We start from the raw sequence: 7,504 nt of genomic DNA on the forward strand, positions 1-7,504 counted from the left end.
CTGGAGCTGCATTATAGTTGATAGGAAGATGTGAGGATGGTTCATGAAGTGTGTGTAACTCCAGCCTGTAAATTAAACCAAAAGGCTTGCAGCATTATAAGTTCGATGGTATGTGGGAGAATGGTACTGTGTATCTATTGCATTATTCATTCATTCATTCATGCATTCATTGATTCATTTCCTCATCCACAAATGCTGAGCCCTTACTGTTACTGACTTCTGAACTAAATGCTGCAGCAGCCACCGTGTTATAGAATGTTCCTCCCTCCTTGGGCTCAAAGAGCTCCCAGTCCCACAGAGGAGCTAAATGAGCAAGTAGATCATCACAGTGCCCTGTGCCATGCGTTCAAGTGTGTTCTTCCTGGGTAAAAGGGAATCTTGGACTGGACTCTGCAGGCAGTTTGCTCTAAGTCAAGTGCCATATTAAAAACACTTTACCATACCCTTCCTAGTCATGCCAGCAGTACCACCCATGCACCAATCATCCTCTGAAGAGCCTTTCCCCCTCAAGCAAAAATAACCTGCTTGGAAGATATTATGAAGAGCTTTTCTACTTCTTTTGAAGTTACAATACCCACCAAGTGACGTACCCTGTGTTTCTGTTACACTCTTCCCGGAAGGACCAAGGCTCCTGAGTCATAAGATGGCAGCCATCCTTTGCAGCCATTGGCTCCTGAGGAGCAGGCATTTCCATCCATCTGCAAAGGGAAGAAGAATTAGCCGCCTGCTTGAATCAACCGTATGTGCGCTGGTTGGGAGCTGTTAGAGATGTACCTCTGACAAGAGCCGAGTTGCCCAGCCGGCTTCCCTTTATCAGATGGGCCGGTGCCAATCATCATTGTTCTCACAAGGTGAAAGCAGGAGTTGTTCCCCGTTAGAAGATGGTGCCATTCTGGCAGGGTCATCGTGGCGTTAAGATGCATAGCATTTGTCAGGTTTGCCTAGGACTTCTGGAGGTTTAGTTATGAAACTTGTTAATTGAGCTATAAATATAGCTGCAGCCTTTGCCTTCCAGTAAGGCAGTGTGTTAATTTGGGTTTGGCAGGGGGATGGTACAAGCTGCCAATGTTATGTTAGGATTAGTAACGTGCAGTACATTTTAACTCCACTTTCCCATGTGCCACGCTTTCCTCCTCTGTTTGTTATCTTCGTGAGGGAAGGGAGAAGAGGAGAAAGCAACCTCATTGTTACGGGCATCTTGTGTTAGGACTATTTATCTGTGAACCTGCCCTGCACCCTACAAGTCTCCAAGTGGAAGGAGTTAGAAAGATAAGTGAAGAAAGCCACGTGCTCTACCCCCAAGCGTTCCGCCGCAGACTTCTGCCCTGAGATTAGTGCAACCACAGTTGCCAACAGCAGAGTGTTTGCTCTTGCTTACTCCCAGGAACTCCATATTTAGGACATCTCTCTGTTCGTTAAAGTGAAAGTGATAATCATAAATATATGTTCTCCATAATACAAATATGTTCTCCCTCTCTTTTACATGCAAGGAATTACGTGTGGAATGGAGTGGGTTTGTTTGCTTATTTCTTCCTCAGATACTTATTAAAGGGGGAACATGTCACTTGCTCATCTCACTGAGAAAAAAAAATGTGACGGTTTTAAACTGTACATAAAAACAACTTTGGTTGTGTACTTTGTGGTCTTAGAGGAAAGGAAAGGGTGCTGTAGAAGCAGTTATTACCCTGCCTATTTAGAGATGCTTGGTAAGTGCTAGCTGAATGAATGAATGAATGAACGAATGAGTGGGTCTCACTTAAGCTGTGTTTTGAAAGAGTGGTCTTTGTAGATTATCCAGTCGATCATGTCTGCTTTCTTTTCTTAAAACATATCAGTGACCTGGAAATAGGTTGGCAAAATGTGGAATTCTGTTTGTTGGAAATGTGGTAAAGAAAAGAACTCACTTCCAGCTAAATGGTATCAAACATTTAATTTTTTTTCTAAATGCACCTGGCTTGAGTAGAAATATGAAAGAATGTAGAAGCCTAACATCCTGTGTGGGTCTCTGGAGACAGCACTGACTGCATTTCCCTGGTTATGAAATATTAGTGAGATCAGCTGCAACTCAATATTCTTTGTTTTTCATTCTGCTTTCCCCTCCATGGGCATATCTCTCACCCCTGATAAGTAGAAATTTCCAACTCCTTTTTGTTTTGATTTGTTTTGTTTAATTAGAGCTGGATGTCTTTCTTCCTTCTTGAGTTGAACTCTAGAAATGAAGACGGTATGTCATGGATGAAGAAATGTGCTTCACTCTAATGAAGATAGTGTTCATTTTTTTTTTACAGTGAAACCGTAGCCTGCCTCAACTACACCAGCTGTTAATTGTATTTTCCTTAAGTCCTTTTGATATTCATTTGAAATGCATTTTATAACCCATCTGGTAACCTTGCTGCTAACCAACAATTATAGTCTGACATCTGAATACAGAGAATTTGGGACAGGCCACAGTTGTACATGGAAACTTTTAAAACAACGTCTCCCTTAATATATTCTTTACTAAAAAACATTGTGAAGAAATGATTATAGCCTCACTAAATTCTGACATGCTAAAAAAAATGGCTGTTCACGCTTTGAAAATTTGTACCAACTTCATGACTGGGGAAATTGAGAGAACAATAATAATAATAAAAAAGGCACCAGCTCTGCCAGGCAGTCCACTTTTTGTCCGTTCCGCCCCATTCACAAACTTGACACAGCCTGGACCCATATTAATTCCAACTGTTGGAGGTGGACAGAGAGGGGGTGCTGTTCACAATGTGGTTACTTTGGAGACTGAAGAATCTGGAATCAAAGCGATAGGATTATTAGAGTCTGAAGCAGGGCTGCTATGGGCACTTGTGGGTTTTTGTACTTAGGCACCAGGCCGAGTAGGCAAGTGTGGGCTGGAATCTAGCCCTGGTACTTCTTGCCAAGTTGTGTGCCCCAGCTTGGGGCTGCATCAGCTGGGAGGAAGGGTCCTTTCTGCCATTCAGCTGCCAGGTTGGAGTGCCTTTTTGTAATTCTCACAAAGATGCACCATGTGCTAGAGGTGGCCTTGGCTGGAAATAACTGTTTGTGGGATCTCGTCCTTTCCACCACTATTGTGTGTCTGAAACTCTCCTGCCCACCCTCATCTCTATTGGTGGGAGAAGGAGTGAATTGTCTGATGGGGGGAATCTGGAAGGAGAAACCAGGCCTAGGTAGCTCTGCCTCTTCTTCTGTGTTTTTAGGGAACCAGCTACCTGGTAGGGGCACACATCGTGCACATGGATATGGGTGGTAAGGAGGGGAGGGAGGAGAGACCTGACCCAGTCCAGCATCTCTAAATCTAGGAAGCTGACTTGCCCATCTTTCCCAGTCTTGCTTTATTCAGTAAGAAAGGTTATAATTTGCCCTCCCCCGACCCCCCTCAGCTCACTTTTTTTGTCTCATTTTTCCATTAGTTCAGAATTCAGGAAGAAGGGTGATACTTACTGGGCTCCCCCCAGGGTCTTAGAGACCATACAATTCCCCATTTTCCCCACATCCATACTTAGAATTGTCCTTTCCAGCAGAAGCCGGGAACTGGTGGGCCATTGGCCAGATCCAGCCTACATCATGCTTCGTTCGGCCCACAGAGTGTCTTTTGAAAATAATGGCACCGACATTGCAAAAGGGGAGAGTGCATGTACGTATCAAGATTTCTGGCCTTTCTTAAGCAATCAGATTGGAAAATCTGGCCACACTGGGTCTGCCTCCCCCCAGGGAAGCACTCAGCCTGAGTGACACTCCCTTTTTCACGGGGCATACACCGCCAGCTCCCCTGTCCCCTCCACTCTCTGTTGGCTCTCGGGCTGAGGTGTGGTGTCAGTCACCATCTGTCACACAGTTCTTGTTTGGAAGTAAATGAATGTCCTTTTATTCTCTGTCCCTTTCAAAAGTTGACTGGGAAGTCTCCACTTATGAAGACACATGGGAGAGAGCAAATGCCTTTATGGAACCATAGATTATTTCCATATGGTTAAGGCATATTTTTTTCCCTGGATGATTCGCACATTATGCTACCTATTTGGCTCGTATTGTCATTTGGGATTCCTTTAGCATTTTTTAGAGAAAGTCTTTATGTTCTTTCCCAATACAGCCAATGAAAAGGAATTTGCTGCTTCCTTAGCCAGCCCATTCTGTTACATGGAAGCTCTTCCGTGTCTTAACCTGATACCTGGCCTCAGCACTTCACAAACAATGATATTGGCTCAGCCATCTGGTGCCCAGCAAACAAATATCCTGCTGGTAGTTCTTAGAATTGTTCACTGAGGTTTCTTGTTCTTCTTCTGGTTGTGGGAGAATTTCACTTCCAAGCCCTTGTAGTTAACCATGGCACAGTGACTTGCATTGGCCAATGAAATGGTCACAGAAGGGATGAGTGCTGTTTTCAGGGAGAATCTGTGAGAATCAGTGTGAAATGAACACTTCACCTCTCTTCCCTCTGCTCATGACCAGGGACGCTCCGGGTAAGGGGCTCTTTCAGCCCGTGTCCCTGAGTGAGGGCAACTGGAGTTGGACGTCCCAGCCGTCACCCCCACCCCAGATCAGAGATGGACTTGTAGAGCATGAGAGGAAAAATGAATTTGTTTTTGTCGTTCTAAGCCCCTGAAGTCTGAGGGTTGTTTGCTCATGCTGTAAACCCAGTCTATCTTGACTGACAGACCCCTGCTTCCACTTGGCTGTTCTGGCATTTGAAGAACATTCCTTTGCCTTCATTCTTCTTTTCCTCTGGAATAAATTTCCATTTAATGCATGCTTGTATGTTTTCTCGATATGCGACAAGTTCCCATTCCACGCAATTGTAAGAGAATCTCTCTTAAGATGATTATCTCTATGGTCAGCTCTGCCAACAGCTGCAGAGCTCTCCAGAACAGAGAGTGAAATCTGCCTTGAGGCCAGAAAAAGAACAATGTGACCCATACCTTATTTAAGAATATGTCACCTTGGGCCGGTTTGCTATTCTATCTAGCCCTGAGTTGTTTCTAACAGGGGCACCAAGACACATGCCTTGGGGAGTGCAGTTGCCGTCCATGGGGTTGGCCTCTGGGAACAAGTATGGGTGTTCTTCAAGTTTCCCATTGAGCTCCTGCCATGCTCGAATGTATCCAAACTCCTTGAACTTGCTGGTGTACTTAGCTTTTTTCTGTAAGCCTAGGCTTACCTGGGGGAGTAAGCTCCAAGGTTTACTGACTAGTGTGCAAATACTCCCTTTGTTGGTTCTGAACAATGTCTTCCAAAATTCAGGAAACGCTGTCTGGTTTTAGTATTCTAATTTTATAGGCTTGAACTCCATAACCTTTGATTACATGAACCTTCCCTGTCCTACTGAGAAAAGACTTTTCCATTTGGGGGTTATTTATAAGGATTTTTAAACATTCCTAATAATTCATCAGAATTGAAATAGTATATAGTATACTAGATATTAAAAAAATAAATCTACATTCATTTATCCATCCACTTGTCTATCCACTTGTTAGTATATCCTGTTCTGTTTCTGCCTTATAAAGGTATGTTTGGGTGGTGTGAAGGGTGGCAAGGAGAAACTAAATGGGAACTACAAAGAGAAAACAAAATTCCTATTGCTTCTCCCTACACACCTCCTAGGCCCTCCCCTCTCCATGGGCCCCCATTCGGGATATTAGAGAGATGAAGGCAGAAGATTCTAAAGGCCAAAGTGGAAGCCTGGGCTCATCACAGGTATTTCAGTGGGGAAACCATTTTGATCTACCCACTGATGATAACTTTGGGCAAGGTACAATAGAAAGAACTTGAAATTCTGCAGTAAGAAGGTTCTAGCTCCAGTTCTGGAGATAGTGAGGCCATTTTTCTGGGCTAAGCCTCACTTTCCTGTTTTTTTCTTTTTTTTTTTTTTTAAGTTTATTTTTTTTGTTTAGGGCTGGGTGGGATCTTCGTTGCTGTGTGCGGGCTTTCTCTAGTTGCGGCGAGCAGGGGCTACTCTGTTGCAGTGCACGGGCTTCTCATTGTGGTGGCTTTTCTTGTTGCGGAGCACGGGCTCTAGGCGCACGGGCTTCAGTACTTGCAGCACACGGGCTCAGTAGTTGTGGCACTTGGGCTCTAGAGCGCAGGTTCAGTAGTTGTGGTGCACGGGCTTAGTTGCTCCACGACATGTGGGATCTTCCTGGATGAGGGCTCGAACGCTTGTCCCCTGCATTGGCAGGTGGATTCTTAACCACTGCGCCACCAGGGAGGTCCCTCACTTTCCTGTTTTGTAAGATTTTTTGCTCGACCTGCCTCACCGAGGTGACCCTGAGAGTCAGATTCCCTATGGGAGCATTCCTGTAGAGTAGACTGCTCTGAATGGGCTGAATTGTTTTCATTACTGTTCTTCCATCCTACACAGCTAGAAGAGGCATATTTTTTAGGAGGGGCTGGTTTTCCCCCAAAACGTTTTGGGTGGCCCCAGTCGGCCCTGTGCTTCTGCCATCTCTTCCTCCACAGCCCTTGAAAGAACGCAACTCCAAAGAGTAACAGTGAAGCATGTTTCCTGCGCCAGGTCATCTTCACCTCTCTCCCTGCTACAGATGGACGCCCCTGGGGAATTCAGTATCTCTCTGTCCTTCATTGGGCTTGTTGCTGAGTTTACGTGGGAAGTCCGTGAGGTCACAGGACCTAGAAAAGCTAAAGTCTGACTTGGCAGGAACTAGAGCTTCTGGCTGTGCTCAGATATTGGACTTTCCTGGCATGGGATGTCTCTATTGGAGGGCCATGCCACCTGGGTACAACGAGGCTCTGGAGGGGTTACCAGCAGGATCCAAGGACGCTGTGGAGAAGGAAGGCCTCCAAGAGCTGTCAGCAGGCCACTTCTATACAAGAATCTCTCTTCTCCTTCCTCCAGAGTAGGATGTGCTCCTTCACTCCATCTCCCACTTCTGTCCCCTGGAATAAGGTTTTTCTCAGACAAGCATGGTTTAAGGATTGCCAGTGCAATCCTGATAACTGAGCACTTGGTCAGTAATCTTTTCTTTGGGCAGGGACTAGCCATTTTCCAGTTTATTTTCTGGATAGTTGGAAGTTTCTGTCGTGTTGCTTTTAGCAGCCTTAGGAGCTTATTGTCAGGGCCACGCAGAAATATACTTTCTGTCAAGCTTTGGTTTCTGAGGTAGGAATGCCTGTAAATCATTGCTGCCACCTTGTTTTTCATTTTTTTAAGAGAATTATTTTGAAACCAGACCAGCTGTGTGGTGGACTGAATCGGTGAAGGAAAAAGAAGGGGATTCTGAGCGATCTAGTCAGTCCTTTCTGGGAAAGCAGATTGTGGGTGAAAACAGGGGTATAAATGAATCAACAGATATTACCTTTTTATGTGTCCTCCCATCTTAAGCGTATTCGATATAATAAGAATATGTAAGCCGGAGGGCAAGGCTTTGTGATCTATGCCTCAGATTTATTTCTACTCCCTGCAGCCACTGCTTCGCTAACCTTGCTCTGCCCGCATCATCTTTCATCCTTCCAAAGTAAATAAAGGGAGTCCTCGTCA

Source organism: Eschrichtius robustus, chromosome 15, assembly GCF_028021215.1.
Source record: "Eschrichtius robustus isolate mEscRob2 chromosome 15, mEscRob2.pri, whole genome shotgun sequence".
Taxonomy (NCBI): Eukaryota; Metazoa; Chordata; class Mammalia; order Artiodactyla; family Eschrichtiidae; genus Eschrichtius; species Eschrichtius robustus.